Source organism: Corythoichthys intestinalis, chromosome 11 (genome assembly GCF_030265065.1).
Source record: "Corythoichthys intestinalis isolate RoL2023-P3 chromosome 11, ASM3026506v1, whole genome shotgun sequence".
Taxonomy (NCBI): Eukaryota; Metazoa; Chordata; class Actinopteri; order Syngnathiformes; family Syngnathidae; genus Corythoichthys; species Corythoichthys intestinalis.
The window spans coordinates 38,315,888-38,343,158 of record NC_080405.1 but is presented as its reverse complement, the minus strand read 5'-3'; the positions used below and the strand labels follow the sequence as shown (position 1 = coordinate 38,343,158).

The following is a 27,271-nucleotide window of genomic DNA, read 5'->3' as shown; positions in this document are numbered from 1 at the left end:
ACCTTGTAGACATGAATGCCTATAAGATGACCATGGATTGTGTTGTCAGTGTTGCCATAAACTTCACTTAAAGGCAGTACTTACTTCTCAAATACTGGCGCGGCCCCAGGGGGGCGCAGAGTGATGCTGGGGTTGGCGCATGTGACCTTGGTGAACATACTTTTTTGCCGTACTAGAAGTAGTGTAATTGCACATCCACTCAGTGGGTGGCGGTGTCGCTCTCATTTTCAGCGTATGCGCAATATTTTTGAACCAAACATGAGCACACAGCAAAGAGCACTGGAGATATGAAAACCTAAGACAAGGAAATATGAAGAAGCGTATTTAGCATTTGGCTTTTGGCTTTGACTTTCAGTACAGTGGGAGAGGGGAAAGACCAGTCTGTTTACTTTGTTTAAAAATGTTCGCAGTGGACAGCAGGAATATTTTTTTTCAGCGAAAACGTGCCGAATATTGCCAACAATCCTCCTGCTTTGTCAGTGTTACATCCGTAACCAAGCGAGCACTGTCAGAATCATTAAAGGTGGCATACCAAGTTGCTCAGAAATAACCCCACACCATAAGAAAGGAGCTGATACTGCCTGCAGCAAAAACAAAAACTGTCCCTCTGACCAATGACATTGTCGTTTCTGTTCTATGTATTTTTGTTTTTTCAGTCTAATTGTTTTGCATATTGTCCTCGTGAGTTAATCTTGCTAATCAATTTGAATTTATTACTGTGTATTGATTTTTTTAAATTTACTTTTCAGTATCAAACGGTCAAAAAATGTATCGAGTGTATTTTTACAGTATGGATGTGTTTTTTTTCTTTACACTTTATTGTAAGTTGATCTATCTTTTTTCTTTAATATTAAAAAGAAAACAATGTTATGCAGAGGTGTACTTATAATAATAAGAATTTTATATACAAATGATACTACAGTATAGTAACAGTGGCGGGGGAGAGTTGGGTGTGTGTGGAACGTTTACGTCTTCCTGGGGGGGGGGGGGGGGGGGGGCATAACAGAAAATAATTGAGAAGCCATGACTTAAAGGGAACATCATGTTATCAATGCAGCATTACTCTGCAAACCATTAATGACAATGGCCCAATCCATCATGCAGTTATAAACTTGTATCGTCAGCATTTATTTTTATAAAATCTGTCTTGCCAGATCACTCTGTGACGTTCCATCTTGCATCAGTAACCATCGCAAGGAGCAGCCACGATCTTTGATACATATGCATTGCTGTGGAAAAGGTTTCTAGTTTCTTTATTTTAATAGTTTCCCTACTTCTTTAAAATCAGAAAAAGATACTATATTAACATCAGAAGAAGTTAACAAAAGTGCACATAAAATATGTCCAGTTTTTAAAATGAAAAGCTCTTCAGTCTATAAAATACTCCCCTAAAAGTCTTTCTGAAAATAAGGATAGAAAGTCATTTTTTTCAGTCATGTTTTCTCAGTTTTTGGATGACTTTCTCATCTAATTTCTTCAGATTTTTTGCAGTTTACTACATTTTCTCAGTCCCTAAGTGATTTATTTTATTGATTAAACTGGTCTGGGTCAGGTTTGGTTAGTGAAATTGAACTCTGCTTTCCGAAAAATGTGTTGAGCCACAGTTATTTCAAGGATTACACTTTTTCCACACAAAGCCAAATAGCTTTAAAGGGAGACTCGGATTTAAAGACTTGTTGGCTCTAATAAGCCACAATTGTTCTATTTTACTAGAATATGCTATTAGAAACACATAAAATATTGCCATTAATTTAAAAATCTATCATATTTAGAGACTACGAAGAATGCCATGTTTAAGCTCGCAATGGACGCTTGGGGTGATGACGGAGATTGTCACTGTCACTCGACAAATATTATTGGTTTACTGCAATTCCTTCTACCCGGCGAGACGTCCAACACATGCGCTCATCGGTTAAAAGCGGCGAGTACTTACCATTTGTGGTTTTATAAAGTCTTATATTACCTTTCTTTGCCTAAAAATACTTTTAGCATGTGTTTCCCTCTCATACTTTTAAGCATTGTGTTTTCTTGTGGTAGCTTTTAAGCAGATTGTTGATCTGTTGACCACTAGGGATGGGAATTGATACGATTTTTACGGCTCCGATTCCATTATCGATATTGCTTAACGATTCGATTCTTTATCAATTCTCTTATTGATTCTAATTTGGGGAAAAAGAAGAACAAACGTTTTTGTTGGCATCAAGTTTGTTTAATCAGAAGTCACAACCTTACAAACTCACAACGAGGTCAAAAGAGGCCCAAAGCCTCATAGTTAACTGTGGCAATAAGTGGCAAATACACAAGAATGTGTAACATTTTACTGAAACATTTTTCTAATAGAAATAAAAAAATATTGGTATATATTGGCATATAGGTCGTTGATTTGCCTTTGGCAATATGTGTTAAGCCGGGGTCCCCAAACATTTTCCTGTGAGGGCCACATAACTTTTCCCTTCTCTGATGAAGGGGCCGGGGTCAGTTTGTAACAGAAAAGGTGTGACGATTTGCAGGAGTGCCTAAATATAAAAATTTATTGTTTTTCAGAAAGCCACAATCAAATAACCCTTTCTGGATTCTTCATGGAACAAAAGTTAATAAAATAATAATATAATATAATAATAACACTATTAAATTAAATAGATAATAACTAGGGTTGTTCCAATCATGTTTTTTTGCTCCCGATCCGATCCCGATCGTTTTAGTTTGAGTATCTGCCGATCCTGATATTTCCCGATCCGATTGCATTTTTTTTTGCTCCCGATTCAATTCCAATCATTCCGGATAATTTTTCCAGATCATATACATTTTGGTAATGCATTAAGAAAAAAATGAATAAAACTCGGACGAATATATACATTCAACATACAGTACATAAGTACTGTATTTGTTTATTATAACAATAAATCCTCAAGATGGCATTTACATTATTAACATTCTTTCTGTGAGAGGGATCCACGGATAGAAAGGCTTGTGACTTTGTATATTGTGACTAAATATTGCCATCTAGTGTATTTGTTGAGCTTTCAGTAAATGATACTGTAGCCATGCCCAAATGCATGATGGGAAGTGGAACCGTGACTGTGCGTAGTGCTACCAATTGAATATAAGGTGTTAAGAAATAGATCATTTGCTACCTTGCTTCCCCACATTGCTTCCCATGATATTTCTAATCGTAGGGAGAGGGATTGTAAGGCTTTAGCCAATTGAAGCAAGGCTCCAAAGGCTGCCAAAATTCACTCTACTCATTGTACGCTGCCTTTTATTTCTCTATATAGGTAAAACGGTGCCATTACAGATTTAGCGCGACAATGCGTGAGTGGGTTTTAACGTAATACATTTTTATCAAATGATTACCGCCGTTATCGGGATAAATTTGATAACCCTACCTTAAGCCTAAACTAAAGACTTTGGATGAGTCTAACATGTCTGTAACGTTAAATACAATTAGAAAACGATTTAATAAAAAAATATATATATATTTAAAAAAGGCATGGCCGATATCTTTTTGCCGATTCCGATACTTTGAAAATGACGTGATCGGACTCTAATAATATGACATCTCTACAGACAATGACATCTCTAATAATAACCAAATAACCCTCTCTGGGTTCTTCACAGAAAAAAAGCTAGTAAATAAATAACACTATTGGGGGGAAAAAAAAAAAAATGTTCAGGGGGCCTGACCAAATGTGGAGGCGGGCCGTGGTTACACTTTAACAGTTAAAGTGTATTACTTACGATTATATTGAAATGCATGCCTTTTAGTTTTTATGGTGCTTTCACACTCAAGTGGGGGCGCCCTTGCGCTTCCTCACGCGAAGAAGAATGCACTCACATGAAGAAGAGCGCGCTTACACGCGAAAAAGTGCAGCTACAAAGCATCCAAGCGAGTGAGCGAGTTAGTGAGAGGGAAACACTGCTACGAGCCTACGTTCTTTGTTAATGTTTGTAAACTATCTAGAGGCAACGCCTGTATGTATCATCTTTTGTGTTGTTGTTGTGTGTTTCCACTCGCGATCGGACACTTAAATCCAGTTGTGCAGTGGTTTGAACGATGTGCTAATGCTAGCGAACGCATGCTAACTGTTTGTGTTATTATTTATAAGCAGCTAATCATCACTGATTTACGTTGATACGAACCTGTTTGTTATTGGGGACAAAATTGATTTGTTTCATTTCTATTTTTAGTTTCACTCTTCAAGTGATGCTTGAATAAAGTCAGCAAATTATGCAAACGTCTTCTGCATCGTCATTTGGAGTTTAGCTAACTGTATAGCCAGGACTGAGCCTTAGCATCTCAGTGAGGACAGTACAGTCGTATTCAGTGTTGTTAATAACGGCGTTACAATATAACGGCGTTACTAACGGCGTTATTTTTTTCAGTAGTTGGTAATCTAATTAATTACTTTTCTCATCGTGGCAACGCCGTTACCGTTACTGAGGACGGAAAGGCATGCGTTACTATGCGTTACTATATTGGTCGAAAAGTCTGAGGGAGATGGACTCACCGAGACGACAGAGCAGAGCAGGAGTTGGGAGGAGGCAAGAAAGTTTTGACGCCGAGCAAACGCGATGCTAGGTAGCTCCAATAATACATGTTGTAGCCGATAGCCTACAAACTACGCCCGCATGTTATGGTAGATATGGTAGACATGGTAGATATCACATGTACTGTATATAGATATAACTAGATGCAAAATGACAGACATGGCACTAAATGTGTTAGTAGACAGCCGCCATCTTGAAACAGTAGACGTTTTAGGACGGCTCTGTTGTATAGAACCTTCCTAGCGAACCTAAGTAACTTTTTATATAAAATACTTCTAAATCGGCAAAATCTTGACTTGAATCTATCTTTAAATGATGAAACAGTTTTAAAACTTTCATATGTCGAAAGTAGAGAGAAGGGAACTAATGCAATAATGGGAGCAATTGTAACAACTTTTAACAGTTGATTCACGGTAAAGAGTAAATTAGGGTAAAGAATTGGGCTCGAGCCAATTGTACCAAAAACCTTCACAAAAAACTTCACATAGTGTGGCCAATGTTTGTTTGTTTGTTTTTTTATTGAGGAAAAAAAAAAGAAGTAATTATCACCAATTACTTTGCCAAGTAACTAATTACTCTTACATTCAGGTAATTGAGTTACTAACGCAATTACTTTTTGGGAGAAGTAATTTGTAACTATAATTAATTACTTTTTTTCAGTAAGATTAACAACACTGGTTGTTAATAACGCCGTTACAATATAACGGCGTTACTAACGGCGTTATTTTTTTCAGTAGTTGGTAATCTAATTAATTACTTTTCTCATCGTGGCAACGCCATTACCGTTACTGAGGACGGAAAGGCATGCGTTACTATGCGTTACTATATTGGTCGAAAAGTCTGAGGGAGACGGACTCACCCAGACAACAGAGCAGAGCAGGAGTTGGGAGGAGGCAAGAAAGTTGTGATGCCAAGCAAAGCTCCAATAATACATGTTGTAGCCGATAGCCTACAAACTACGCCCGCATGTTATGGTAGATATGGTAGACATGGTAGATATCACATGTACTGTATATAGATATAACTAGATGCAAAATGACAGACATGCCACTAAATGTGTTAGTAGACAGCCGCCATCTTGAAACAGTAGACGTTTTAGGACGGCTCTGTTGTAGAGAACCTTCCTAGCGAACCTAAGTAACTTTTTATATAAAATACTTCTAAATCGGCAAAATCTTGACTTGAATCTATCTTTAAATGATGAAACAGTTTTAAAACTTTCATATGTCGAAAGTAGAGAGAAGGGAACTAATGCAATAATGGGAGCAATTGTAACAACTTTTAACAGTTGATTCAGGGTAAAGGGTAAATTAGGGTAAAGAATTGGGCTCGGGCCAATTGTACCAAAAAATTCACATAGTGTGGCCAATGTTTTTGAGGGGAAAAAAAAAAAAGTAATTATCACCAATTACTTTGCCAAGTAACTAATTACTCTTACATTCAGGTAATTGAGTTACTAACGCAATTACTTTTTGGGAGAAGTAATTTGTAACTATAATTAATTACTTTTTTTCAGTAAGATTAACAACACTGGTCGTATTCTCTCCTGATGCGGTTTTCTCCACCTTGCAATAACTGCAAGTTGCTTTGTTGTATTTTTTTCCTTGTGAAGTTAATACACACTTTCGAGTGTTTGAACCTACGCGCTGTCATTGTTATGTTTACGGCTGCAATGCTCGTGCTAAACCATCGTAGCCTTTCATTTTCACACTCTTTCCTGGTGAAGTGTAGCCAAACTTTGGAGTGAATGGTTCTTGGCGCCATGCTAGTTTGATGCATCTGGACAACAAGATACGTCACAACGCAATACGCGTCTTTAGTTAAACATTAAAGGGATCGTTAAGGCTTTTTCATTGTGATGTCGAGGCCTCGAAACTCTAGGAACCGGTTTGGAATTGGAATCTGATTTCGATTCCCATCCCTATTGACCACATTAGTCACGTAGCATATCTAAACTACCCTTATTTGATATAACTACATCTAAGTATTTTCTTTATCTTTTCTGTCTCTATGCATTTAAACAAAACAAGCTGAAAGCACACAGTAATACTTTGGGTGTCAAATTCGCCTTTTGTGGGACATTTTTTCCCTACTCTAGTCTTGTCTCATCCCGTCTTTCCTGTTCATTTTGCTTTTGCTGCTCGTTTTGTGAAATATCAACAGTGCTGTCATGCTCATTATTGTTCCTCTCGGGTTCAAATGAACAGATGACATGTTTATGTCGCTAGAGTCTTACTCTGGAAGCCCGGCAGTGTAACTATGTGATGTCACCACCCTGCGACCTCAACAACATTCGTGACTTACTAGTTAAACTAATTTTACAAAGTGTATAAAAACGAAAACATCGAGAGGGGTTTCAATAGCAAATTACTTTAAATCATAATACTCATAATAACCATAGGCGGAATTTGACTTTTTTGGCGGGGGGGGGGCAAAACCTGCTGATGACCCCGAAACGCAGTGTCAGTAATGAAATTAACTTACAAATATATGCTCGGATAGTAGCTTAGCCCATGGTCGTACATATAGGCATCCCAACTGTGTGTGCGTGCATGTGTGAGCACACTTGTTTTTCTGTCTTACCTAGTGGAGAAGTAGACACCGTATCCTTTTGGACTAAATATTCCAGCCATGAATATTTATAAGAATATGTTGGAAAATTAAGCTTTTTTTTTATTTTTGTTTCCCATCATTTTTTAGGGGAATTCTACATCAGGCTGCTTAGGAAAGCTATGCTTGGCCAATATCGTCGTCCGTTGAATATGATACGCCCGGTGGTGGCTCTGTTGTACAATTAGCGTCTTTAGTGGGGCAAATTGAAACTCCGCTCACCATTTTGGCAGTGCTTTCCATCGTTTCATGGTCCACAAGTAGTAGTTATCGCTTTTGAAAGCTGTGGTATGAAAACTTTACGAATATCCATCTTGCATCTTCTGTCCTCAGGTGGTTTTGGCTAAGCAAAGCAAATGAACGTCTCTAAAGGGCTGGTCATATGATTGTCCGAAAAATAATGTTGGCCCGTTATAAAATTTAATTCATTTTTGGTGTTGTTTTATTGCTTTACAACTTTTATAGACAACATTTTACCAGCAAAGTCCAAATTTTAAATTAATATATAGGAAAGTCAATTACATGCGATGACATTTTCCCCCTTAATCTCCGCGCATAGTAATAACGTTTATAAAGAACTACAAGTCTTTCTATCCATAGATTCCTTTAGATAGTAAATAAAATCACCATTTCAAAACAGCTTCATATGTTTTGTTGGACTTTCTTTGTCTGAAATGTATTTATTTGGTTGATGATCTTAAACATTAAAGTGCGGAAGGTATGCAAAACCATATTGATTTGAGGAGGCAGCAAATACTTTTTCTCTTCAATGTATGTCTCATGTGGGCCTATGTAGTTTTGAAGGACATATGGCTGTTCAAAGGTATGACTGCTCCAAAGCACCCACATCGATCTAGCAAACACCTAGGCTGTTTAATGTCAGTGCCGCCCTGAGGACTTTACGGATGTGTCCCTCTAATTCCCCTTCAAGCCAGAAGATGAGACGAGCTCACATCCATGTGTGTGTGTATGTGTGTGTTATTTACTGATACACTCTCCAGGGCGTATTGAAAGGTTAGGATTGGTGAGCATAGTTCTGGAAAAAGCACCGTGCTAAAGTGCAGTACGGACTTGTCAGGCTTTTCTCACACCCCGGTCATCACACTGGACTCCAAACTTAGATATGTTGCTAAGCAACAAGACTTCTGTCACCGCAAAAGCTGGCCAATATCAATGTTGTGGCATGATGAGGAAGACATGATGGGTTGGACGTAAATCCAAGTTCGGCAATTTACACAGCGGGGAAGAGTGGACAATCACTTTCTGAAAATAGCCCGAGAAAAAAATTGTGATTAGTTCTTTTTGAATTACTTTCTTCCTCTGCCCGAACTTTACATCACACTGCAGAATGAAATGGACAAAAAGACAAAATATACATTCCATAACAGAAGCTTAATATATCAGCTTCTGTTCCATTGGTTGGCTGCTGTGTGGTTACAGTCAAAATCCTGCTGGAGATGGTGGCCTATATTAAATATGAAAATCTTTCGTTTCACTACTTGATGGATGAGTTGCCCAACAATGATCAATCATAGAGTTTGATTTTGCACAAGAGTTGGGCATATAATGCCTAAAACTATCAATATTATATTTTGATATATGGTAAGCTCTGCCACAGTCACAGTGCACCCAGGTTTGTCACTGTAAATGTTCATGTTGAACCAAGATATAGTGAAGAAATATTACTGCTGTTAGACCAAGTGACTCTGAGGGTAGGAAAACATTCTGCTGTGCCTGGGGCATCACCTCAATACAGGTGAATGTTAAACATAAATTCGAACATATTTCAGTGAATTAAATTTGACATTCTAAATGTCACAGAATTAACATGTTAGGATAACACAACATGTTGTGACAATGTGTGCAACATATTAAAAAATATAATCTATTCTAGAGAGTTGAGACACTACATTGAATGGTTGTCACAATCCAAGGACATACAGTTGTGGTCAAAAGTTGACATACACTTGTGAAGAACATAATGTCATGGCTCTCTTGAGTTTCCAGTTATTTCTACAACTCTGATTTTTCTCCGATAGAGTGATTGGAACAGATACTTCTTTGTCACAAAAAACATCATGAAGTTTGGTTCTTTTATGACTTTATTATGGGTTAACAGAAAAAGTGATCAAATCTGCTGGGTCAAAAATATACATACATGGATCTGAAAAAGCGAATCATTGACTTGAACAAGTCAGGAAAGTCACTTGGAGCCATTTCAAAGCAGCTGCAGGTCCCAAGAGCAACAGTGCAAACCATTTTTTGTAAGTATAAAGTGCATGACACTGTTTTGCCACTGCCACGATCAGGAAGAAAACGCAAGCTATCACCTGCTGCTAAGAGAAAATTGGTCAGGAGGGTGAAGATTCAACCGAGAATCACCAAAAAGCAGATCTGCCAAGAATTAGAAGCTGCTGGAACACAGGTGTCAGTGTCCACAGTCAAGCGTGTTTTGCATCTCCATGGACTGAGAGGCTGCCGTGCAAGAAGGAAGCCCTTGCTCCAAAAGCGGCACCTTAAAGTGCATGTGACACGAAAAAGCATGTTTATTTCATAATACACACTGTATTTTATGCTCCTGAATGATATGGACCGCTTGGATGTGTGTGGAAGTGATCGCTATATTTATTTAGTTTCTTGAATCCCGCGCCATGAAAATGAGCGACTTCCGGATTCGGTCTTGCATTGAGGAGGAGGGCGCTGTGACGTGTACGGTAGAAGACGTCCTCTTCACTATACAGCGTACTGTTGTGTATGAGGACGAAGGATTCAGCTGATTTTGCGGATTAATACGTTTATTTTTCGCATCACGCCAGCCAAACGGCTGCAGAAAAATCATTCTGTATGAGGGAGAGGCGTATGCGCCTTTTTGGAGTTTCAAAAGGTTCCCATTCACCGTGGATATTGGCCAAAACAAGCCCAACTACAGTGGGACCATTGGACTTAGGAGGAAGTGAGTAAACATCTTGTTTAGTATTATGTCAAATATTAATATAGCTATTACAAAGTAAACACTACAAACTTTAAATAAAGGACTACTTACGTTTGATCATTGATAGGGACGTAAAAAGCTCTCCTCATGCACATTAGCACGTTAGCTGCACAACAACTGCAGCCACCCTCCTCCGGGGAACGAACTGTAAATTGCTCTCCGCCGGGCGGTTTGCCGATCCGCGTAGACAATGGACAACTCAGTTATCATGTCAAATAATCCAGGCGAGTTATGTGTGATTTTCCGCTTCGAAGACTTTGAAACATCACTCGGTTCGGGTTAGCATGTCGGCTAGCTGTCACGCCTTTTGGTTTGTTTACATTCTCAGAAGCCGGGGAAGGGAAATGACATACAGTATGTCCGATTCAGGTGTCATAAAATATTGTTCGGGATGTGCCACAGTAAAGGTGAAGTCGACAGTTTTGACCATTATGGAGTAATTTTGCCATGTTGTCCTGAATAAATGCATTTTTATTATTTCATATTCCATTTAGGACAAGACTGTTATTTGTGTCATGACCATGCCGTTTATTTAGGGAATTGGGGAAAATACTTGGATAAAAAGAATATTATAGTAATATTGAAGTAAAGAGACAGAAACAATGACATTTTGCAGCTCTCTTCGTCTCGGTTTCCTCGTTTTGAATAGTTCCCCCCTCGACGGGCTGACTGGTCCTTCTCAAGCCATTTATATAGCTATTGGGGATAAATACTTGGATAAAAAGAATATCCTGTAAAAATATTGGAGTAGAGAGACTGAAACAATGACGTTTTGCGGCTCTCTTCGTCGCGTTTTCCTCGTTCTGAATAATTCCCCCTCAATGGGCTGAATAGTAAAACCGATGAGCCCAGTCTACCGCTGACGTCATCCACCTGTTGGGGACGCTAAAGCCCTATAATGGTAGGCGTGGCTAATCAGCAGATTAAAAGACTAATTTCTCGTCATCTGCGCTTTGCTAAATTGTTGTATGTAGTCGAATCGTCTCAAAATATGATTCTAATTCACATAATAATGCCATTTAAGACTTTTTTTCTCACGTCGTATGCTCTTTAAGGCTCAACTGAAGTTTGCTGCTGATCACATGGACAAAGATAAGACCTTCTGGAGGAAAGTTCTGTGGTCAGACGAAACAAAAATCGAGCTGTTTGGCCAGAATGCCCAGCAATATGTTTGGAAGAGAAAAGGTGAGGCCTTTAACCCCAAGTACACCATGCCTACCGTCAAGTACGGTGGTGGTAGTATTATGCTGTGGGGCTGTTTTGCTGCCAATGGAACTGGTGCTTTACAGAGAGTAAATGGGATAATGAAGAAGGAGGATTACCTTCAAATTCTTCAAGATAACCTAACGTCATCAGCCCGAAGATTGGATCTTGGGCGCAGTTGGGTGTTCCAACAGGACAATGACCCCAAACACACATCAGAAGTGGTAATGGAATGGCTAAATCAGGCTAGAATTAAGGTTTTCGAAAGGCCTTCCCAAAGTCCTGACTTAAAAACAAGTCCATGTCAGAAAGCCATCAAATTTAACTGAACTGCACCAATTCTGTCAAGACGAGTGGTCAAAGATTCAACCAGAAGCTTGCCAGAAGCTTGTGGATGGCTACAAAAAGCGCCTAATTGAAGTGAAAATGGCCAAGTGACATGTTACCAAATATTAGCGCTGCTGTATGTATATTTTTGACCCAGCAGATTTGATCACTTTTTTCTGTTCACCCATAATAAAGTCATAAAAGAACCAAACTTCATGAATGTTTTTTGTGACAAAGAAGTATCTGTTCCAATCACTCTATCAGAGAAAAATCAGAGTTGTAGAAATAACTGGAAACTCAAGAGAGCCATGACATTATGTTCTTCACAAGTGTATGTAAACTTTTGACCACAACTGTAACCGTGGGAGTGTTGGTTGTTTTTTTTTTTTTTCTTTTAACCTGTCCTGTTTAGCTGCTTGAAACGGAGAATAGAGATCCGGGTGTCCGATTGGTCAGAAAATTTTAATGCATCACATGAAAGTATGACATACTTGTGATCATTCAACGCACCTCGTTTATTAGGAGAAAGCAGGAACAGGAAGGGGTTGTGGGGGAACAGAAGAAAAGAAGGAGAGAGAGACAGAAGAAGCACAAACAACAACAAGAAATACATTGACACCTACACTAACTATGAATATGTTGGTGCTATCGTTAGCTAGGTGTATTTTCCGGTTGACACCATGTGGGGGGTCTGATGACCAAGAAAGGGGGCGGGGGGGTCTCGAACATAAGAGATTGGGAGGTGGAGTGTACACAAATCAGCAATGTGATCTAGAACCCAGTATTTGTTTGAATCCCTTGTGAGTGTGAGTATGTTGGCATTCTATTCTATGCTGTCTCATCACTAATCCTGACACCGAGGTTTTCTACTTGAGTGTGTCTAATTGCACCTAGCCATGTATGAATCCCATCAGACATGTGATAGTCCCACTGATGAGTGGAGATGCCACGTGGGTGCCGACCCAGGGTCATGGCCCTTCCCCAGCCAATCGTTGGGAGGGGGACAAGCCAGTGGAGCATATCATCTCCCCTAGCGCAGCAAAGGAGCCGTCGTCATTCCCCAGGGATCCAGGTAGGTCCCCAAAGCCATCCGCGCCCCCATCAACCGGCCTTCAGGGATGGGATAAGGGGACGTGCCATCACCCTGCTTGCTCACCACGCCCACGAACTAAAGCCGGCACATCGCGGGACCCCCAACGGCCCGCCAAGCCCAGGGTGGGGCACCAACCCCCAACGGAGCAGGAGATACCCAGCCAACCCACCGGCACCCAGCCAGCGAACCGCGCAGGGTAGATACCCAGGCAGAAAAGAGAGGGGAAGGTGGAACTCGAAGAATGCTGAGAAGCCACCGTGGGGCGGCGCGAGATCGGAACCCCGAGCCGCCCCCGCGGCCGGCAGCCCAGGCAGAAAGGAGGCCACGCCCCGGGAGCCAAGCCATAGAGAAAAAGTGTGGAACCCACCTACCACCCTATTGCAGTGGCTGCCAGGTCCCCAACTGGCAGCCATTACCCAGCACCGTGATCGGATTGTGTGGGGAGGGTAGTGCAGTGTATGCATTAAAATAGTAGAGCCCGCCTTGGGAGAGTTTTTCATGCAAAAATATATTTTTCCAATCAGATCACTAAGCTGTATTTCTTTCGATCAATGGGTTTTATCAATTTAACCAAATCAACCCAAAACTACTTGTCAACTACACAACACAGGGGCATCAAGGACAAATGTGATATACAGTCGGTAATCTGTCAGTGAATTCAGTATGAAGCTCATTGCAATGATATTCATATTACAAATTTTTTCTAGGCATTTCTTACCGAACATAAAAAACATGGGAGCACACAACGCACAAGATGAATCTAAAACTATGATTCAAGACCAACATTTTTATATTCAGAGACCAAAGTTGCCATTGATCTGGGTGAAAAGGTACCAGACAGTGGGTGCAGTATAATGACTACGGTGTCTGAGATAAAGATAAATTGCAGCCCCAGTTAGAAGCAGAATAGGGTTTCATTTGAAATGTACTAGTGTTAGTCTTTAATAGGGTTACATTTATCATTCATTCAAATAGGGTAATGTAGGATACAATGAGATATTCTAGGCAAGGTTAATGCAAAGTGATTCCTCTTTCTTATAATCTTCCTAATTAAGTTAATTATATCATTAAGTCTAATCATACAGGCTCAATTAAATGTATTGTGTTAAATCAGTTCATGTGTGTAGGATGTGTTAGCAACTGGACTAGACGTTTGACCAAGTTCAACCATGAGAAGATGAAAGGGAAGCAAAATGCTAGACGTATTAAGCGGGGGAAATCCCATAGGGGAGGTCAGCGTGAATACAGCTCAACTTCCCATAAGTGACTTCATGCTGTCCTTTGGACCACGATCTTCTTCACAATTTGCATTTCTTTGTGCAGTATATCCATCCTTGTATGCATATTTCTGCGAGGAGACGTGAGCTATTGATTAATATGTTTGTTGGACAAGTAATGAAAACCATAAATTGTAATCCTCCTAGTTTGTTTTTATTTTGCAAATACAAACTGGCATGTCAGCAAGACTAATGATACAGTCAACCTCAACAGCAGTGCAGAGGGATGGTGATGATAAAGATGCCAAAAAGGCAGCTGTTTCAGAGATGTAACACTGTGGCCAAATGCTGCTGAGGCCATATTCAACTAAATCCCATCTCCGTTGGTTCCCCATAGACTCAAATGTCAGTGTATCTGGCGACTTAAATTAATAACTGAATCACATCTAACATGGCGACGTGTCGGTTTCAAGCTCAGTCTCAGGTGGTAGAGAACATGAGTATCTTTTGCAGATATAACCTCTGCCCTCATCAGGTAACTTTGTATACGGAGACCTATCCATTGCACCAAGCACAAATGGACTGCGCCAGCTGTGGAAAGGACACTTCCAGTATTACGCCTTTCAAACTTTGAATCAACCATTTCTGTATTAAAGGGTCAACACTTGACATATTTGACAAATTTTCTACTCAAAATTACATTCCAGATATCTGAAATTAAAATTGTGGTTATTAGAAGACACATTGTTCTTCACCAAGTTGAAGACGGCAATTGCTGGAGGGAAAAAATGTACAGTAGTTGCAGATATGTGAAATGTGAAGAGAGCGTGCCACCATTCCACATCAAATGCCCTATGGCATAATTTTTTTTGTCGCACTACTACTACTTTACATTGGTAAAAGTAAAAACTACATAGGCGATTTGGAGATTTAAGATCGGAAAATGTTTTAGATCGAGCCGTTTCATATTAATTCACCGTATGGATTGTAGATGCAAACTGACTAGTTTAGTAGATTTTGAAAAGTCCTTCAAAAAGAGTCCAATGTGAATGATTTTTAGACATTTCATTACACTCCAGGTGAGGTAAACTGTACAGCAAAATGCACAAAGAAAATGACAGTTATTGTGCATTAAAATACAATTCATTTTTTGAATGCCTGGTAGCTTAATGCTAATATACATACAATGGTATGTATTGTATAAAACCGACCTTTAAAAAAAATATATATATAATAAACAAGTTTTTAAAAAATCATGAAATTCAGTGATCCCAAAACATCGCGACCTCAGTCTATCGCAGAATTTTATAAAGGTGTCCCATCTGATCACGTAAAGCCTCTCACTCTCCCTCCCATACAATTAATTATATTACTGCTTGTTTTCTCCTGTAATCTTTCAAAAATAAACATGCCGATCAAACACTGCTGATATGGAACTTGTAGAAACGACTCTTAGACATTACGACATATGAAGGATGTTTTCTTCATGTTTCCCAAAACCAAAAACTCGGAAGAAAAAATGTGAAGAATGGATCAACTTACGCAGACGTCTAAAAGATCAGTTTAACGCCAGCAAGGTGAAGCCATTCACATTTCATATGCAGTAAACATTTTGTTGGGGCCATGGTCCTTCAGAGGAGGAAGAGGTATGCCATTTGGATATTTTTACTTACTTTTTAGCGTGGCATTTTGCCGTGCTGCTTCTGTCAATGAATGACCTGAAAGAAATTAAAATGGTATCTGAAAGCCATTGTTACCTTTTATGTTGTGAAAAAGCAACTTTAGTAAGGGAGATGTGTAAATGAATTATAGAATTAGGATTTTTTATTAATGAAAAAATTAAAACTGTTCATTGGCTATCACCGAGTAGCGTTTGCAAACGCTACACAAAAATAGGAATGTAAATTGCCCACCAGAACGGTCACAGACGTAAGACAACCAGAGGATATAATATATGAGAAATACAGGGCATATGGTGGTAAAGGATAGATTGTTGAAACAGGAGAATGTCATTTTCAGTGTGGCGTAAGAAAAAAGTGCCGATAAAAAAGCTAAGGCTCGGCTCTTTTTCCCGTTTTTTTCAGCCCTCGACACTCAAGCCATCTTTTTAACTGAACATTTGTATGTTCTTCCACATCTTCACCAGCGAATTTGGCAACAGGGACATCATTTTGGGACAGAATTGGTAGGTTTAGCTCAGTAAACATCTCGTTCGTACACTATTCCCATTCATTTATTATTTGGGACAAACGGGAGGTTGACCCACCTAGCCACAATTGCTAATGTCATGAATATTAATGAGCAAAAGTGACGTGTTGCTTACGGTACTCCATTGCCAGAGAACTACCTTTCAAAGGCGCCGACTTGTTTAACTTGTTAAACGTTGGCTGCAGTGTGCTATGGCAACTCGTTGTGTTGTGTGCTCTTCTAAGCAGCATGAGTTGATTTGAGAGGACTCACTCAATGAAACATTTAATAATTAATTATATTGGGGGGGGGGGGGGGGTTCATGTCTTATATGTATCTCTTTCCAATGCTAAATCTGAATAAATACATTGAACACAGCCAAAAAAAAAAAAATTAAATAAGGTCCACCTCTACTTTGCGGATTTTTTAACCGTGAAACGAGGGATCGCTTTGTTAATATAATTCCAGGCAATTTTATTCATTTGAACAAGTATAATTTATCAGTTTGATCAAAATGAATCAATATCGGACGGTGTGACAAAAACAAACAAAAAATGCTAACTGGTGCCACACTGTACTGTTGCTTATGCCTCTTCAATCTGTGTTTTAATCTTGATGATACAAAAAAATAAAAAGCTGCAACTGCATCATTGGTCAAGCAGATCTATCACTGCCATATTCATATCATTATTTAGATATATTTGCATTGACAAAAGTAAATGTTAGCCTAGCAGTAGTGCCTTTGTTGTGATCTCAAGTAGCGACACTGTTACTGTACTTTTCGGACTGTAAGGCGCACCTGACTATAAGCCGCCACCCACCAACATTGACACAAAAAAGGCATTCATTCATAGATAAGCCGCATTGGACTGTAAGCCGCAGCTGTCCTCACAGTATTATGGGATATTAACACCAAAAGATATTAACTGGTAACACTTTGACAGTGGCATCATAAGACTGTCATAAGACCAAATGAACCTCTGTGAAGCTTTGAACCAATTGGCTGCAATGCTTCATTGCTTCAAGAAGCTTCATTTGGCCATCACTGCTCCCTTGAGGGAGACAGTCAACCTTTGCTGCCACCTGCTCTCACCCTGTTGCCGTCCAAGATGCCTCCTAGCATGCATTGCTGCGTTACAGATGTAAATACAATCACAATTCATGTTCTGTGCTAATTATTTCCTCAGTTACCGTTGCAGTTGTTTCATTAATTGCTAGTTATGGTATTTGGTAACACCATTATACCATTATGACATGACACTGCCATGAGCATTAATGAATGCTTATGACAGATGTCATTATGTGTCATACGGCAAATTATCTCACTTTTGAATGGATGTAAAAGATCCGAGCTGAACATAAATGGAGTTTGTGACATAATTTGCCGGATGACACTTAATGACATCTTTCATAAACATTCATTAATGCCCATGGCAGTGTCATGTCATAATTATAATGGCGTTACAACTGCAACAGTAACTGAAGAAATAATTAGCACAAAACATGAATTGTTATTGTTATTTATATATTTATTGTTATCTTATGGAGTCTTACGGCAGACTTATGACGCCGCTGTCAAATAAGGTGTTGCCTATTAATTCAAATAAATCAACAAATAAGCCACACTGGACTATAAGCAGAAGGATTCAGAATGAGGGGGGAAAAGTGTCTTATAGTCCGGAAATTACAGTAAATTGACACTTTAATTTCTTCTAATTGCTGCAGTGGTAAGTTTTCTTGGAAGCCTTGTTTAAGCGGAGTGAAAAATAGAGTAAATTAATAAAGTAAATACAGGATGTCCTTGTTCTGCTTCATGATTGTTTTTGTTGGCAGTAGGGATGGGAATTGATACGATTTTTACGATTCCGATTCCATTATCGATATTGCTTAATGATTCGATCCTTTATCGATTCTCTTATCGATTCTAATTTTTGGGGAAAAGAAGAACAAACGTTTTGATTGGTATCTAGTTTGTTTAATCAGAAGTCACAACCTTACAAACTCACAACCAGGTCAAAACAGGCCCAAAGCCTCAATGTTAACTGTGGCAATAAGTGGCAAATGCACAAGAATGTGTAACATTTTACTGAACATTCTTCGAATAGAAATAAAAAATATTGGTATTTATTGGCATATAGGGCTTTGTTCTGCCTTTGGCAGTATGTGTTAAAGCAGGGGTCCCCAAACTTTTTCCTGTGAGGGCCACATAACTTTTCCCTTCTCTGATGAGGGGCCGGGGTCAGTTTGTAACAGAAAAAGTAAGACGATTGCAGGAGTGTCTAAATCTAAAAAAATATTGTTTTTCAGAAAGCCACAATCAAATAGCCCTTTCTGGATTCTTCATGGAACAAAAGTAAATATAATGAAAATAATAATATAATATAATAATAATAAATAATAATAACACTATTAATTAAATAGACAATAACCAAATAACCCTCTCTGAGTTCTTCACAGAAAAAGGCTAGGAAATAAATAACACTATTGACAAAAAAAGATAAAAGAAAAAAAAATCAAAATGCTCGATGGTATTGTTCAGGAGGCCGGACCAAATGTGGAGGCGGGCCGTAGTTTGGGGTAATAATACACTTTAAAAGTTAAAGTGTATGTATCTCTTTCCAATGCTAAATCTGAATAAATACATTGAACACACCCCCCCAAAAAAATGTTTAATTTAAATAAGCTCCACCTCTACTTCGCAGAGTTTGATTATCCTGGGGGGAATTGGGGCAAGTTCCCATTAACCGTGAAAAACGAGGGATCAACTTATTAATTTAATTCCAGGCAATTTTATTCATTTGAACAGGTACAATTTATCAGTTTGATCAAAATGAATCAATATCGGGCGATGTGACAAAAACAAACTAAAAATGCTAACTGGTGCTACACTGTACTGTTTCCTTTGCCTCTTCAATCTATGTTTTAATCATGATGATACAAAAAATGAAACACAGCAACTGCATCATTAGTCAAGCAGATCCATTACTGCCATATACATATTATTATTTATATATATTTGCATTGCCAAAAGTAAATGCTAGCCTAGCAGTAGTGCCTTTGTTGTGATCTCGAGTAGCGACCGTGTTACTGTAATTTTCAGACTACAAGGCGCACCAGACTATAACACTTTAAAAGTTAAAGTGTATTATTTACCATTATATTGAAATGCATGCCTTTTAGTTTTTATGGGGCTGTCAAGTGGGCGCGCCCTTGCGCTTCCTCACACGAAGAAGAACGCGCTCACGTGAAGAAGAGCGTGCTTACACGCGAAGAAGTGCCCAACCAAGCGAGAGAGCGAATTAGTGAGAGAGGGAAACACTGCTACGAGCCTACGTTCTTTGTTAATGTTTGTAAAATATCTACAGAGGCAACGCCTGCATGTATCATCTTTTGTGTTTTTGTTGTTGTTGTTGTTGTGTGTTTCCACTCGCGATCAGACACTTAAATCCAGTTGTGTAGTGGTTTGAACGATGTGCAAATGCTAGCGAACGCATGCTAATCATCGCTGATTTACGTTGATGCAAACCTGTTTGTTATTGGGGACGCAATTGATTTGTTTCATTTCTATTTTTAGTTTCACTCTTCAAGTGATGGTTGAATAAAGTCAGCAAATTATACCAACGTCTTCTGCATCGTCATTCGGGAGTTTTGCTAGCTGTATAGCCAGGATTGAGCCTAAGCGTCCCGGTGAGGACAGTGCAGTCGTATTCCCTCCCGATGCAGCTATCTCCACGTTGCAATGACTGCAAGTCGCTTTGTTGTCATTTTTCCTCGTGAAGTGATGACACACTTTCGAGTGTTTGAACCTACGTGCTGTCATTGTTATGTTTACGGCTGCAATGCTCGTGCTAAACCATCGTAACCTTTTATTTACACCCTCTTTCTTGAAGTGTAGCCAAACTTTGGAGCAAGTGGTTCTTGGCGCAATGCTAGTTTGATGCGTCTGGACAACAAGACACGTCACGACGCAATATGCGTCTTTAGGAATCGTTAAAGGGATCGTTAAGGCATTTTCATTGTGATGTCGAGGCCTCGAAACACTAGGAACCGGTTCGGAATTGGAATCGGATTTCGATTCCCATCCCTAGTTGGCAGTGCATTTTGAAGTAGAAAACCACTGCCCCCTCACCTTGGTCTGCTGAACCAAGATGATTGGGACCTGCACAGTATTGTGTAGTAATTTCCAAGTTTGAACTGATGAGTAAAGTGTGATTTTTTTTTTTCTTTGCGGCAGTATCGGGGGGAAATAGAGGCCGTTTAACTTGGTCAAGGATACTTTGATGTGTGTTTGAGACACATAGTTATGGCTGCGTTTCCACACACAGCTGTCTCAAGAATCTCCTTTGAACATGAATGAGAAAAGAGATGTCAAATTTTGTCCTTCCTCTCCTGGTATCAATGTCTTTTATTGATCCATCCATGAGTCCATCGGTTCCTATTACATGCCCTCAGTAACTTATCTCAATTGTTGTGGCTGTGACGGTTTCTAAAGCCTGTGCCTTTCCCAGGTTGTCCTTTATGGAAAAGGAGGGACGGGGATGTCTGGTGAGTCCTAATAAAGACATATCCCCTCTGAACAAATCAATAGTGACAGTGTGTTTGCATAGATTAGGGGATTCTCCCGCTCTATGATTTCTCATCAGACACATGATGAGGAGAAGGGAGATAGGCATTTGAGCAGGGGATGCTTCTATGGGCCAGACTGATTTGATTGTGTTTGCATTTCATCTGCCAGCATTGATGGAAATGATTTTGATCCTTGTGCTGCATTGTCAGCCCTGCAGAAAAGCCTCTCGGGTTGAAAATACATGCATTTCATATTCCTATTTCAATAAACCTCCGCAACTGCTTTATAAAAGACTGGGCGATGAGGTGTTCTTTGTTGATTGAACTGGTTGTCAACAAGGCTTGAAAGATGCAGAAAATGGAAAAAAAAATCTATTGCGGCACAGGTTTGCAGCGTGCCTGATGAAAGAAAACTTTTAGAGAAACAATATTAATAACACATAGAGTATGAAATTCACTTCAAAATTCATTTGCACCCCTGAAGCCCTGTCTTGTGACCCGCGGTTTATCAGCACCGAGTCACCATCAATCCTTTTGAAGTTTAAATGCCACCGATGACATGGTCAGTAAATCTTTTAAAACCATCCATCACGTTCTCATTAGAACTAATAATGTGTCGTGGCACCACAGGGGTAACCCTTGCATATGCAAGGGAGCGCGGCTTAATTTCATGTCTTGTCTGATTGACTGGATCCCGGACTGTAATGTGATGACATATTTAATTCTGGATCCAAAGGGACGATAATCTAGGCTTATCTGAACAATCTCTGACCTTTTATTTTAATATACCAGTGCTTAATATGTTAGCCACGCCTCCCAGTCACACTTTTTCATGTGCACATGAATGCTGATATTGAATTCCTGGAACAGGGCAGACAGACTCATTTTTGCTGAGGCCACGTCCTAGTTTTGTCATTATGTCTGCCAACTAAGGCTGCCATGATTAATAAACTAATCAGTTATTTTGATTGTTGATTAATTGTTTAGACATTGTTGTGACAACAAATATTTTAAGGATCTTAACAAATATTGTCTTCATTTTTTTTTTAATTGTTCTATTAATTTACAGTTTCTATTTTTAAAAATTGGGGAAATAGATAAAGTCCTCTATTTTGGTTGTTTTTCATTTAAAAAGGAAAAACAGCAACATAAACATGTATTTTTTTATTAATATTAATAACATTAGGTAACTTGTCAAACATTAAAAAATATTTTCCTTATATTTGTGGAAATATGCAACTAGTTCAATGACACCTCTTTTATATCCTGAGGGTGTCTTTATCACTTTCACCGGCACTACCGTATTTTTCGGACTACAAGTCGCACCTGAGTATAAGTTGCACTAGCCATAAAATGCCCAACGAAGACAAAAAAAAAACATGTAAAAGTTGCACCGGAGTTTAAGCCGCATTTTGGGGGGAAATTAACTTGATAAAATTCAACACATAGAACAGTTATGTCATCTTGAAAGCCAATTTAATATAAAAATACAACAGAGAACAACATGCTGAAAAAGTGTACAGTGTACAGTGCATGAACAACGAAACGCGAATATGTCCTCACCAGGACGCTATGGCTCGGTCCTGGCTATAAAGCGAGCTAAACTCCCAAATGACGATGCTGGACGTCCGTATAATTTGCTGAATCAATTTTTTCCTCGATACCAAACAGGTTCGCATCAACGTAAATAAATGATAATTAGGTGCTATTACAGAAATGACACAAACGGTTAGCATGCATTCGCTAGCATTAGCACATCTTTCAAACAACCTTACAACTGGATCTAAGTGTCCGATCGCGGGTGGAAAACACACAACAACAACAACAGAAAAGGTGATACACACAGGCGATGCCTCTGTAGAGATATTTTACCAGCATAAAAAATGAACGTAGGTTCGCGGCAGTGTTTTTCTCTCTCTCTCTCTCTCTCTCGCCCACTCGCTCTGAGACGCTGCGTTGCTGTCCGTCTTCTTCTGGCGTGTGAGCGCTCTTCTTCGCGTAAACAAATAAGAGTGCACCCCCACTTGGGCGTGAAAGCGCCACAAACTAAAAGCATGCATTTCAATATAAAGTCAGTAATACAATTGAACACACATTGCCAAAGGCAGAACGCGAACGTGGCCATCGCTATTAAGAGTTATTCAGATAACTATAGCATAAAGAACATGCTAACAAGTTTACCAAACCATCAGTGTCATTCCAAAAGACCAAAATAACATGTGAAATGATATCATAATGTGTTAATAATTTCACACATAAGTCGCTCCTGAGTATAAGTCGCACCCCCAGCCAAACTATATAAAAAAATGGGACTTATAGTCCGAAAAATACGGTAATTAAGTTTGAGGAGGGTGGCAGGAACCCTTCCAAACAGAAAAAAACTACAATTGTGCTGACTATGGCATACGTCACTGCCTCGTTTCCCCATTCATTATAAAGACTGAAGGCGATGCGAACGCCCTCGTGCAAATTCCACACGGATGGTAGAGCAACAAGAGACAAAAAGTTTTGTCTGAGGAGGGGAAAAAAGAGAGGCTACCAGGATATACAGAATAAACATTGGCCCGGCTTTCACTCGTTGGCGTGATGCCCTCCCAACCGAACTCATCAGTTTTTTAGACACAGTAAAGCCCCTTTCAATCATTGCACATCCCCTCCTGCTCCCCTACCACAAGGTGTCCCCCAAGGTTCAGTTCTAGGTCCCCTCCTCTTCATTCTCTACATCCTCCCCCTTGGTCAGATCATCCGCAAACATGGACTCCAATTTCACTGCTACGCTGACGACATCCAAATTTACATAACCACACAACAAATCTCGCACAGCACCCAATCCACACTTCAAAACTGCCTCAGTGAAATTAATTCCTGGATACAAGAAAACTATCTTCAACTCAACAGTAACAAATCAGACATAATCATCTTCGACCCTGCAGCCCACATCATAGACAGTCAATTTTCCCTCACCCTCAACAACTGCACCCTGCCTTTCTCAACACATTCCCGCAACCTTGGTATCATTTTTGACAATAAACTCAGATTCGACCACCACGTCAACCATATCACCAGAACTGCCTTCTTCCACCTCAAGAACATAGTCCGTCTTCGCCCCTCCCTCACCTTCTCTACTGCTGAAACCCTCATCCATGCCTTCATAACCTCCAGACTTGACTACTGCAACAGCATTCTCTTCGGTTCTCCATCCAAACTCATCAATAAACTACAATATATCCAAAACTCTGCTGCACGCCTTCTCACCCGGACCCCCTATAGGAACCACATTACCCCCGTCCTCCACAAACTGCACTGGCTTCCTATTTCATACAGAATTCAGTTCAAAATCATCCTTCTCACTTAAAAAGCACTCAATAACTTGGCCCCGCCCTACCTCACAGACCTTCTCTGTCCCCACACCCCTTCCCGTCACCTCCGCTCTTCTAATGGAAACATCCTCGCACCGCCCAAACAAAGAACACACCGAACTAGGGGGGACAGAGCCTTCTCCGCTGCCACCCCCTCCCTTTGGAACTCACTCCCAAAACCCATTCGTTCATGTTCAGACCTTCCCACATTCAAAAAACTGTTAAAAACTCACCTTTTTAAACTAGCTTTTAACTTATAATTATTTTCTTGTTTTGTTCTGTCCACGTTGTTTGCTGTTTCTGTTCCTACTGTAAAGCGTCTTTGAGCATTGGTAAAAGCGCTCTACAAATAAAATGTATTATTATTATTATTATTATTATTTCACACACATATCTTGGTGAATTCCCATGTAAGGTCAAGCGGGATTTATGGAGAGATATCCCGGGAATGACGCGGGTTGGACACTTTCACAGACTTGTCCCGTGTTGCTTACTTGCCGCTCTGTGTGCAGGGAGGGCTGCTGGCGTTATTTTATAACCCGGACATTACGTCATTTTTGGTCTGCATCGGCTGGTACATTCTGTTGGTGAGATCGTGTTTTGTTACAGAGCCAGCTGTGGGAGCGTTCCTGACGTCGTACCTTGCAGCTAATTCAAGCTCACCAAGACTGTATTCAAGCCCAGGCGATCCAAGAGAAGGGTGCCGAGATATTAACTTGCTGGGCGCCATTGGGCATCTTGTACTCTGGAATTTCGTACATTTACTAGCTTATTCGTCTGCCGCCCTTGTATTGAAATGACCTACGTTGTGCTGCTATTTGAGTGCATTTGTTTTGTTGTCTTATCGGGTGCCTAATGCTTAGGTTAGTACTATTGATTCCCATCGACCTACCGTCACGGACCCATTGTGTTATTCCCCCTTTTCTGCGATCACGTGTATTTTTGTTTGTATAAAATAAACCTTTGAACGCTTCCTCTGTTGTTTTGTGCTTTGAGGTACAACCTTGTTTCTGCAGTTGCAGACCCTAACATCGGCAACAAAACAAACCACGCATTTCCAAAGATGAACGATTAACTCTCTTCCTCGGCTCTACGATCCAGTAGCAATTTAATTTTGTTATGTTTTCAGTTTAATTTTGCCATTTCCGGTTTGCCATGTTGATGATTGTGAAGTTTGTTTACCGCTTTTTGTCTTACTGCGAAGAGGAAGTGACTATTGGCCTGCCATGATATTTACGTCATCAGCCATCGTGCTGTGACCCGGGAATCAAAAGCGTAGTTTCAACCACGCCTCGTCCCGGGAAACTCCCAGGCATGATACTAAGACGCGACCCGTTAAATGTCCGTGCAGTCTCCGTGTCAGTCGACCTGGGAAATTGCTTTCACACACGAGGGCTATCCGTTTAAATCCTGGGATGTTAACGGTGTTCAGGTATATGTGAACGGGGCTTAAGCCACACAGTTGCTAACAGTCATATGCTATTGTTTAGCCACAACTGGATTCATTACCTTATTACAATTCATCTTTCACACTGCCGCTGGAAACCGAAATGTTTTTAATCCAACTGCAGACGACTGGGAGATTGATTTTTGATTGATTGATGATTTTACAACACTGCACGGGTGTGTACTGGTCCTCATGGGAAATGCAGTCTTCCTTAAGGCAAAACACTAGAGCATTCATCCACCGGCGTCGCTAAAATCAACCAAAATTGAAAACTTCCCAAGTGTTTTTTGTCAATTTTTCATTCTATCATTGAGAACTCCAAGAATTACATTCAAATTTTATTCCGGCAAGAAACATTAAGTCGACGCACATGATTTACTTTTGTGGGCCACATAACATCATGTGGAGTACCGATTCTGGCCCCCGAGCCTTCAGTTTGACATCGGATTCCTAAAACTTCACACTGTTTTAGTTGATGCCTTTTGGTACTACTAGGTAGGAAACATCCAAATGGTGACACAGCACAGTGATTAAACTCTCTTTAGCTGGTTCAGGAGCAGTCATCCTGCAATTTAACCCAAATCTGATCATCAAGAGGAGGAAATAAGGCAATCGCACTGGAGGTTACAAAAAGTCCTAAATGAACTAAATTGCCTTTTACCACCTGCTAAGCATCGATCTGTAGCAGAGGGGACTAATTGATAATGCATTATTCGTAGTTGCCTCATAATGGGAATTGTATTTCATCCTGTCCTTGACTGTGGGACTGAATAGCAGGACGGATTTGGCAATGAAGCCCACAAAACAGATGGCAAGGTGAATTGTTCCCATCACACATCTGCCAATGTGTTCTATTAAGGCTTTTCAGACAGGTCAGCTCTGTCTGTGCATACACAAGCGAAGGAACAGTCAATTACATTATGAGTGTAGTAAAACTTTCTTTTTGATTTGATATAGTCACACAACAAAGTAGTCCCTCACAAATTTAGCAGAAAATAACACCGTAAAGCCATGTTTGCGCCTCATTTTTATATATCTTCTACACCCATATTATAATAACAAAATTAGGGCTGTCCCAACGATTATTTTTCTCCCGATTAGTCGGACTTATTTAACGACTATTAGGCTAAGTCTAATAATTTTTTATAAACTTTTATATATATAATATACTAATCTTGCAATTAAGTTTTTGTTGACGATTATTCACAAAAACATTTTGAAACACAAATAATAAATCACAAACAATGATGCTGAATGCATTACCTAGTGCAAAAGAATGGAATGTAAACAGTTCAGACCACTGTGACCACTTTTCCAACAGGATTCAAAACAATTCTTACTTTCTCTTTTTGTGGTATGTCTGTATTGTTCTCAGAATTAGAGTGAGCACCAGCAGAGTAGATAAATAAATGTCACGTATTACTGGAGGAAACTACGTGAAAAAAAACTTAATGATGCACATTGATATGATGCTACGACGGAGTATTAGAGCCAAATATAAATATATATATTTTTTTTTTTTTTTTTTTTAGAACGAAATTAAAGTCGGAATATTGCAACCAGTGTTGTTAATATTACTTTAAAAAAGTAATTAATTACAGTTTGAAGGGAATAGTTACCTTTCTCGCACACACCATATAAATGTTTGCATTACTCTAACACACGTAATATAATCAATCAGGGAATAGTATCATTTCTCGTGTTTACTGTAGGACTGTTTGT

At 39.6% G+C, this 27,271-nt stretch overlaps 1 protein-coding gene across 4 annotated transcripts in view; it reads left to right on the top strand.

The window, feature by feature from the left end:
* unc5a (unc-5 netrin receptor A) overlaps positions 1-27,271 on the top strand; it is a 398,198-nt gene that overhangs the window by 158,590 nt on the left and 212,337 nt on the right. The gene's annotated exons all lie outside the window — the stretch shown is intronic.